This window comes from Penaeus japonicus, unplaced genomic scaffold, assembly GCF_977035675.1.
Source record: "Penaeus japonicus unplaced genomic scaffold, GWHDUDI00000001_assembly GWHDUDI00000018, whole genome shotgun sequence".
Classification (NCBI taxonomy): domain Eukaryota; kingdom Metazoa; phylum Arthropoda; class Malacostraca; order Decapoda; family Penaeidae; genus Penaeus; species Penaeus japonicus.
The window spans coordinates 25,849,781-25,859,780 of record NW_028234420.1 but is presented as its reverse complement, the minus strand read 5'-3'; the positions used below and the strand labels follow the sequence as shown (position 1 = coordinate 25,859,780).

The window sequence follows — 10,000 nt, the reverse complement described above, 5'->3', positions numbered from 1 at the left end:
AGAAAAGAAGAAGAAGAGGAGAGAGGGAGAGAGGGGATAGGGGAGAGAGGGAGGGAACGAGAAAGATAAAGAGGAAATAATAGGAGAGAAAAGGAAAGGAAATGAAAAAGAGAGTAAACAACACCACAGGATACACCTGGCCCCTCCCCCTTCCCCTCGCCTTCCACCTTTCTACCCTCACACAATCCCTGCTAGCGGAAGACGAATCAAGTTAATAAAAGTGGATTAGGCGACGTAATAAAAGTATTAAGGACCCGCGGTTCGAGACCTCCCCCCCATCCAGCTACCCCAGACCCCCCCCCCAAAAAAAAAAAAAAAAAAAAAAAAAAAAAAAGAAAAAATAATATATATATATATATATATATATATATATATATATATATATATATATATTATATATATATATATATATATATATATATCAGACCACGTGTATTGCCTGCCTCTTTTCCTCCTCATAACCTCGTAAGGTGGCATCATCTTCTAATCAGCTCGAGTGCCACAACAAAACAAGGATTAAAAAAACAATTGCTTTCGTACATATCTGGAGCGATTCATGTTTACAAGAAAAAAATGGCCAACCGTTGCCTTATTTCTTTGTCATTTCACCGTTTGTTTGCCAGCAGTCAGTTTGTCTGATGTCTCGATTTGTCAGTCAATTTGTCTACCTGTTCATATACCTTTACCTTTCATCATTAACGTTCAGGGACTCCCTCTTCTGCTACGCCACAACAAAGAAGCCAAGAGGAGGAAGGTGCGTCCACAGCCTTCAGACCCAGACCCTTACAAAATTGAAAGTCCTATTACATACCCGCGTCTGTACGAAACGGGGAGCTGGCCGTATCGAACCAATGTACACACCTGCCACCTTTCGGGATATTCGCTCAGACTGGGAGATTGGCGACGTGAATGTGAAGGTCCTCTGGCGGAGGGTCAGCTGAGTGCAAAGGAGGAAAATAGGGTGACCGGGTGAGATGCCAATGTTGGAAGGATACAAATGCAAATGGGACTCGTGGCAGTAGGGGGTAAGAGTAGTCGTAACAGTGGTAGTATTTGCAGTTGTAGCAGCAATAGTAATGGTAATAGTAATAGCTGTGTTGTTACTGGTGTAGCAGCAGCAAAGGTTAAAGCAGAAGTAAAAGCAAACGAAGAAGCAAGAGAAGGACAAGGAAAACGAGAGAGTGAGGTCGAAGGAGAAATCGAAGACAAGGAAGAAGGAAGAAGATTATGCTCTTATATCAAACGTAGCAGTGGTATCAGCATCGAAATGCGAGCGCTGGCAATAGCAAAGCCGAGCGCGTGGTGCAAATAAGCCAGTCCTTCCCTTGAGCAACGGCCCCCATCCCCGGCGACCACGCGCCCTCACCTGGCCAACCCGCAGCCTGCATTCACGCCTCGCCCAACCATAACCGCCCACAGACCCTAAAACAGCTCGAACATGCATGAATAAACATCCCGTTCCTGACCAGCCCTTCTGCTGCTCCCAAAGGCCTCTCGACCTACTTACACCTCCAAGCCCGCCCACCTGCCCGCCCGCCCGCCCGTCTATCCGTCCGTCCGTCAGTGCCCATCAACAGCCCTCGTGACCCACCTTCTCCAACCCTTGCCCGCCCACTGTCCTTACTATAATTATCGTCTTCCACCCGGATGGGTAAGCTGCGATAACCCCAATTCCCCCTTACCCCCCAACCATACAAGCCTCTCTTCGAAGCTAAATATCGCTTCCCTATGACGTAATCTACCTTCCAGTATGACGTAATCTTCTTTAATCTCCCTCCCTCCGTCTTTACCCCTTTGCCAGGCGAGCCACGTGGCACAAGGCCGAATGTACTGCTTACTTTAGAAGGCTGCGGCTTCGTCTAATAATCCTTCCTTCCTTCAACCCTTTCTTCCTTTTCCCTCTTTCCTTCTTTACTTCTTTCCTCCCTCCTTCCTTACTACCAACCAATCAACCCACCTTCCTTCTTTCCTTTCTTTAATTTTATTTCTCTTTCCTCCTTCCTTCTTTACATCCTTCCTTCCTTCCTTTCTTTAATTTTATTTCTCTTTCCTCCTTCCTTCTTTACATCCTTCCTTCCTTCCTTTCTTCCTCCTTCCTTACTACAAACCCATCATCCCTCCTTCCTTCTTTCCTTTCTTTAATTTTCTTTCTCTTTCCTCCTTCATTCTTTACTGCATTCTTTAGTTCCTATCTTCTTTCTTTCCTTCTTTCTTTCTTTCTTTCTTTCCTACCCTCCCTCCCTCTTTATCTTTCTATCAATCTATCAATCTATCTATCTACCTATCTGCCCCTCTCTCTCTCTCCTCTCTCTCTTTCCTCTCTCTCTCTCTCTCCCTCGCTCCTATTTCCCCGCAGGCTCCCGAGTATTTAATATCTGAACTTCTAGACACACCAATTAACAAGTGAAATAAACCACCGACTGAAGCTAATCAATATGCAAGCCCGACGCGTCCTTCGAACAGAGGCGCCGACGAGCGAGTCCAAACATAACGGAAGACAACAACGCTAAAATTTCTTCCTAACATAGGCAATGAATGAGCGTCAGTTGAGTTAAAATTCGTTAAAAAAATATATATAATCAAAGTTTAAACCGTATCAGCCACATTCAAATTCCTTTAAAGAATACACTGATGCTCAAAAGTAAAAGAAAAAGGACGCGACCAACGTTAACGATCATATGAAACTAATTCTAAACAGAAATAAAAACACTCCCTACCTGCTGCCAATAACAGTTAGTAGGCCAATTAAGAAATGATACCGAGAGGGAAAGGCAAAATGGCCCGGCAACCGAATATTCAATTACACCGCTAAATCAACAGAAAGAGAAAAGAGGAAGGAGAAGGGAGGCAGGAGGGGGGCGGTGGAAGGTAGGGAGGAGGTGGGAGGAGAAGGAAGGAAGGAGGGCGGTGGAGGGAGGTAGAGGGAGATAGAGGGCGGTAGGCAGGCAGGCGGAAGGGGAGGGGGGAGGAAGGGAGAGAAGCGAAAAATGAAGGAGGAAAGAGGAAGAATTAGAAGGACGATCAGTGAGGATGGAGGGAGGAAAGAGAACGGGAGAAGAAGTGGGAGAGAAGAAGAAGGGGAAAGGGAGGGGATGTAGAAGGATGAAGGAAGGAGTTGAAAGAAGGAGAAAGATGGGAGAAGGAGGAAGATGGAAGGAGGAGTTAGAGAAAGAAGGCGCAACGGGGAGGGCAGGAGGGGAAAAGAGGAGGAAGAAAGAGATAAGATACTGCGACTGACTCCATTATTTACTTCCTGTCGGCCATCCCCGCCGATAGAGTTTTGGCCCGTGAGGAATAGGGCTTTCACTAAGAAACATCTGCGAGGGGCTTCCACACACCCGTAAATAAACTCGACCGATTTATAAGGCATGTCCGAAGTAATTCTGCACTTAATATATCTCATAATGGCTTGCTCAATTGCAGAGTGAGACACAAGACAATACTGTAGACACACAGACAAATAGTTAGGCCGGTATAGCAGGCTGATAGATACGCAGACACACAGACCAACGCACACATGGCTGGTTGATAGATAGACAGATAGACATAGTGAGATACGCCGATAGACAGACTGATTGACAGACAAGTGGCTGAAAGAACTATCACACTGACCAGCTTATTTGTTTATCTTTAACCACGCAACCGATACAAAAGGCAAAACCAATAACTTCACTCCCTAAAAAAAATCTAAGTACAGTCGTTAAAGTTGCTTAAGAAGGTAACTCGCCCTTTAGTAAGAAACTCACGGCGATTCTTATGCTAACGCGGATGAAAACTTCGTCCGACTCGAGTTTCATGCTAATTTCTTCTGCCGACCGCGTCACATCTTTGCACTGGGCTATTCATTCAACAGCCGCATTTCTTAGGAAGCCCGTTTTATGGATTTTCATTTCTCTTCCTCTCTCTTTCGTTTTTTTTTTTTTGTTTGTTTGTTTTTTTGTTCTCATTCTCTCTCTTTCTCTTTCTATGTCTGTCTGTCTGTCTGTCTGTCTGTCTGTCTGTCTGTCTGTCTGTCTGTCAGCCTGCCAGTCAGTCAATCAGTCAGCCAGCCTGCCTGCCTGCCTGCCTGCCTGTCTATGTCTGTGTCTGTCTCTCTCAGCTTTAAAACACCTTGCGGAACATTGGTCCTACTTGTTTGTTTACTTTCCTCTTCTTTCAAACCATGACATGTTCTTCGACCAAGAAATTAACGCTGGCATTAAACTTCATTCTTCCTTTTTGTTAAAATCATACATGCGAGTCACATTTTTTCTTGTTTGGTCAGGGTCATTCTGTCTACCTACACCGAGATCCAATGACAACGACACCTACACCCAAAGCCACCTAGCCAAACACTCGCATCCCACGCTCGTTCGCTCGCTCTCCCTCGCTCTCGCTCGCTCTCGCTCTCTCTCGCTCTCTCTCTCTCTCGCTCTCTCTCTCTCTCTCTCTCTCTCTCTCTCTCTCTCTCTCTCTCTCCACACACACACACACACACACACACACACACACACACACACACACACACACACACAACCGCTACACCCCCCAAACAGTGTCTCATAACTCAAGATGGGCAAGTGGTGTTATGTCGTGTGAAGGTTAGGCGGGGTATAACTGATGTATTGTCGGGTGAAGTGAAGTGCTGGGTCAAGTGTAGTGTTAAGGCTAAGTGCCGATCGAATAGGGGACGCCTATGGAACGAGTGATACTTTCCCTGAAATGAGTATTATTTTCCTAGAAACGAGTGTCATTTCTCTGGATTACCAAAAGTCTCCCATGTACATAACTCTACACTAGCGAACACCCAAATTCTAGCCCTGCCTCTCAAGCACTCTCCTCACCTTTAAGTACTCCAGAGAACGACACTGCCTCTTTTATAAAGCCCGCACGCTCTCCATCTCCCTTCCTCTTTCTTCTTACTCTATTTTATTCTCTTTCCCTTCTCTCTCACTCTCTTTCTTTCTTTCTTTCTTTCTTTCTTTCTTTCTTTTTCTCTCTTAATATTTCTTACTCTTTGCCTACCTCCCTCTTATTCTATCTTTCTCTCCCACCCTCTTATCATTTCTTTCTGTATCTCTCCATCCCTTCCTTTATCTATTTCTCTCCCTCCCACTTTCTCTTCCTCTCTCTCCTATCACCTTTCCTCCTCTTCCTCATCCTCTGTCTCCAGATTAACCCCGTTAGCCTACCGTAAACACTAAAAAAAAATCATATTCTCGCAAAATAAATATTGATACGAAACAATCCTATCTGCGCGCCAACTTAAAGCTCTTTCCTTGCATTAAAAAAAACTTTTACAACCACAATAACATTCACACACCAAGAACCAGGAAAAAGTTAGTGGTAGTGGTGATTGTAGTTCTTGCTGTTGGTGGTGGTGATGGTAGTTTTTTTGTGGTGAATTACCATGGCGGTGATGGTGTGTGCAACGTATGAGGGAATGGATGCAGTTTTGCAAGAGGGAGGGAGGGGGGATTTCATTTGCCTTTTACAGTTAAGGAATTGCAAGTGCCGCTCTTTAAAACCTATATAAATCTTCCGTGAATAGAGCTCGGGTACAATCCAACACGACCAGAAAATTGATCGCCCAAAATGGCAATAACACCGTCCTCGTAAGTAGATGGGCACCAATGCTCGGCGGTGAAACGCACGCCTACTGTGCGTACTCGCATCAAATCTTATTTTCTCCAGTCTAACACACACACATACATACACATATATACACATACACATACACACACACACACACACACACACACACACACACACACACACACACACACACACACACACACACACACACACACACACACACACACACACACACACACACGCACACACACAGTGTATACATATATCGTACCTCAGAGCGCGTGCGTTAAAGGGTCACGAGAACAGAGTCCAAACGTGATTGAATTGCAATTTTATCGTCTCTATCTTCCACTTAGGGTTGGGATTGTAGGAACGTGTGGTAATAGTCTCTATTGCTTCCCGCGCCGACCCCGCCGCCTCATAACGCTGATGGGAGTGGCGGCGGCGGCGGCGGCGGCGGCACCAGAGGTAAACTGTGGTTGTTGAGGTTGTGATCACGGTTATGGCTGGCGCTGATGCCCGCGCTGATGGGCCGGGTGCTGCTGAGGCACAGGTGGCGAGAGGGGCGGCCGTGCTGACGAGGGGAAAACTTTGGCCTGGTCATGAAGCGGTTGGTCGGCGCTGTTAACTGTTCGTATTGTTTTTGTTTTTCCTTTGTTTACTCTCATGCGGCTTCGTTACGGTCTTGTGTGCCGCGTCGGAGAAGCGAATGATTTCGGGGATCTAGGTAATTCTGCACGCTTTCGGTATCGAGGACGGAAGAGAGAAATACATCTGATATCTACAATGAGAACACGGGTATCACACGATCAGGAAAAAAATCGTGGCCGCTGCTGACAAGGACTTTGGTATCTGTGCCGGGTCAGTCGAAAAATAATGAGCCATGGCTGATAAGAATTTCGAAATCAATACTGCGAAAAGAATGCCGGTACTCGAGCTGCCCCTCGTGACCATATTGGCGGTGTTCACTCCAACCTCTATTGATCCGCCCTCAAACCTTGCCCTTCCCGCACACGTTACACATGGCCCGACGGCGGGGAAACACACAGCGCTCGGAGCAAACGAAAGGGGACTGCCGCTCCGCCTGGCGACGCGGCACAATTCTGCCTATGATACAGACGGCCAGATAACAAAGACTAAGAACGGTAAATAAAGACATATCCCCTCCCACCGCACACGACTAAGACTGGAAGGTTCAAGAGCAACAAAATCCATACAGCGCCCGGGCCGCCCAGGAACCGCATCAGCACGAGCGGCGGAGCGAGAAGCCTCGGGGAACCGCGGCTGCCTCCGTCGAGGGGCTTCACCGCCCACGTGGTCACAGCTGGTCGGCCTCGTCTGCAGCCACCGGATCCCGCCCGGCCTCCTCCTCGCCGTGGCCCCTCGGCCAAGGGGCCCAGCGACTCCACCTTCGACCGAGCAAGAGCAAGACATGAAAGAGAAAGTCCGAATCCGGGAATGGGGTCTCTATCTCTGGAATACTTACTGGATCCTGGAATCTCCCAATGGCGTTCGGAATTCTCCCGGGCAATTACGGTGACCCTTTGTGGACACTCAAATCCTTGCTGAATGGTAGGAGATCCTTGGCGTACAGCTCGTAATCCTCAGCGAATAACGGAATCCTTGCTCGTGAACAGTAATCCTCACTAAAACACTGGGGCCTCCCGATAGGTTTCCCTAACCTCGGGGGCGCAAACACTGACACACCCTCACTCCCTCACTCCCCAATATCTTCGCGTGAATCCGACGAAATCCGCACACACTGCAGGTCAGACTCTCCCTGGGCCTGCTTGGGGCAAGATCCCGCTTTGGGAGGAAGGGGAACGGAAATCCTTTGTGGATATGGGAATCCGCGCAGGACTGAGAAGGTAATCTGCGAAATCACCACACCGATTAAACACTGGTAAGGAATGGGCACTTATAGAGACGTGCGATACACATCCTCCTGGAGAAACACTCGCTCACAACACTCGACACCACATCTCGATACAATGTGGTCGAAAATCACATCATTTAGCACGCCGCGATAACGAGCGAGCTGTCACTCAGAACACTTGACACTTGTTCTCTTTGACAAAATGACATCTTAATTACCAACAGTTCACTTTCCTGGGTTCACCTCGACCGATCCTTACACCTAGCACCCTTTTCCGTGGATTTCTCCCAATTACAACCGCTCGACGGAACTCTCCGTGTGACGTCATATGATCCGATCGCTGTGTACCCTCACCACTGCCCACGCTCAAGTCCCTGCGAATTCCCTATCGGAGCTAACCAAATTTACTTATCTCACTGAACCCCACACCCCACACTTGGTCTCTAAACGTCCAGTTTTTAGCCGAGTTCACAGCAAGCCTAACGTCACGTGTCGCTCATCCGTAACAAGAAGAGAAAAGTTCCGTGTCCAAAAATCTGTCATGCGTTAACTACTACATCCATCCGCATGCCTTGTCAAACACAGGCTAATGACTTAAGGCCTTGAATATCAATGATTCGGTGCCACTGAATCGGCAGAGTCGGTCCGTTAAACAGGTCAAACACCGTCACACTTGTTCACACACCTCCCACCGAATCTGCGAGACTCACAGCACCGTTACTGCCAACTGAAAGCACCAGTCACACCGTAACTAAGTCTCTGACGCGGTCAAATGCCAAACAAATGCCGTCATAATGCTCTACTTCATCGTCATATCGTCCACTTGAAAGTTACAAAGAGGTCAAATGGCGTCGCACAGTCAACGCCGCGCCATCCCAGCCCGAGTCACACAGCCACCTAACCTCACTTCACTCCTGCGTTCCGCCCTTGCCACAAGACTGTCACCAAGTCCCTGCTATCGTCATCTGCGATCCCCGAACCCCTGTCAGCGCACTCCTGCCGCCCCTGTCATCGTACGCTTTAGTACCCTCGCACCGTCACCCGTACTGCATCTCTCCCTCCCCATTACACTGCAAAACCCCATCCACATCTCCCACTCCGTCGCCTTTTCGACACTGTCCATTCTCCTGGAGTAACTTTTTCCCTCTAAGGGACTCAGCTGTTCTATTACCACACATACACTGCACTTCACTAGGTAACCCGCGCGCAAGACCGGTCTACGTACGATCAGCACCGACCGCAGGCTTCCACACGACACCAGGGCTCGCTTCACACTGACTGCCTGCCTGCCTGGCTCGCCCGCCGCGGCCCCTCCCTCGCTCCCACCCTCACCCTCACCCTCACCCTCCTCCTCCTCCTCCTCCTCCTCTATCGCCACCACCACTGCCACTCGCTGTACCCCCGTCACTCCACCAACACCGCTACATAACTACCTATTTACCTTATCACCGCCCACTACAGCAACCGACTATCGCCAAATCTCCAACCACGTTCTTTACAACTTCACACACCTAACCTACCGGCGTTTACTACCGTGTAAATGATTTTCTTTACCACCGGTCCACAACTACTTCTACATTTTCCGCAATCAAGTCTCAGCATCACCGCCGCCTAGAGGAACATTTACAGCAGAAGACACTTTGCGCATAAACTCAATGATCTTCTTGGAGGGACCGGCGAGCGTAACCACCACGTGTTTGTAGGTGTGGCTACGGAGGGAAGTGAGGGTACGTAAGGAGGGATGAAGGGAGGGAAAGAACGAAGATGGGGGCGAGAGTGGGAGGAAGAAAGACAAAAGGGAGAGGGAGGAAGGGAGAGCAGGTAGATGAGAGGGAGAGGAGAGGAAATGAAAGGGAGAAAATGGAGAAGAGAAAGGAAGATAGGAAAGTGAGGAAAGAGGGAGATGGAAGGGGAGAGGAGAGGCAGGGAGGGAGGGAAGGAGAGAAGGAGGGAGAGAAGGTAGGAGGGAGGGAGGGAGAGGGGGAGAGAGAGAGAGAGAGAGAGAGAGAGAGAGAGAGAGAGAGAGAGAGAGAGAGAGAGAGAGAGAGAGAGAGAGAGAGAGAGAGAGAGAGAGAGAGAATTAACCTAACCCTTGGTCTTACACACCTGGAACAACTCCCAGTGTTAACTAGCTGGCACCTGTGACTGTGTTAGGCACCTCTGACTTAATCTTCTTTGTGCTGCATGAAACTACTTGGCACCCTTCCCTCTTGGTTACTTGGTATCTGGCACTCTGGGATATGGCACTTTAAAGGCTTTAATGCCTCTTAAATGAATGCTACAAAACTGCACTAACATTTTATTTTGTTATCACCGACACCCTAATCAGTTATTGTTTCTATAGCTTATCATGACACTGATCCGTCTAACCGCGTGACACTCCAACCTGACACTAATGATTAACTCTTTCTGTTGCAACTGTGTAAACTCAACTGCAGCTACAAACACATTACTGCAATAATGTTACTTTAGACTGCAGCAAGTGTACAACATATCCATTACAAGACCCGCTATATTTTTTGGCACCTCCTAGCGTCAAGTAAACAAAGA

The 10,000-nt window shown here is 48.1% G+C and overlaps 1 long non-coding RNA gene across 5 annotated transcripts in view; it reads right to left on the bottom strand.

Annotated features, from left to right (window-relative positions):
- LOC122257501 (uncharacterized) overlaps positions 1-10,000 on the bottom strand; it is a 145,452-nt gene that overhangs the window by 117,038 nt on the left and 18,414 nt on the right. The window contains exons 1-2 of one of the 5 annotated variants that reach the window (XR_015191852.1): positions 8,676-8,766; positions 7,061-7,447 (exon numbers count right to left, since the gene is read on the bottom strand). This is a non-coding gene — a long non-coding RNA (uncharacterized LOC122257501). Of the gene's footprint in view, positions 1-7,060; positions 7,475-8,630; positions 8,767-10,000 lie in introns of those variants that run through there. The other 4 variants (XR_015191853.1, XR_015191854.1, XR_015191855.1 and 1 more) reach the window with 4 other exon arrangements.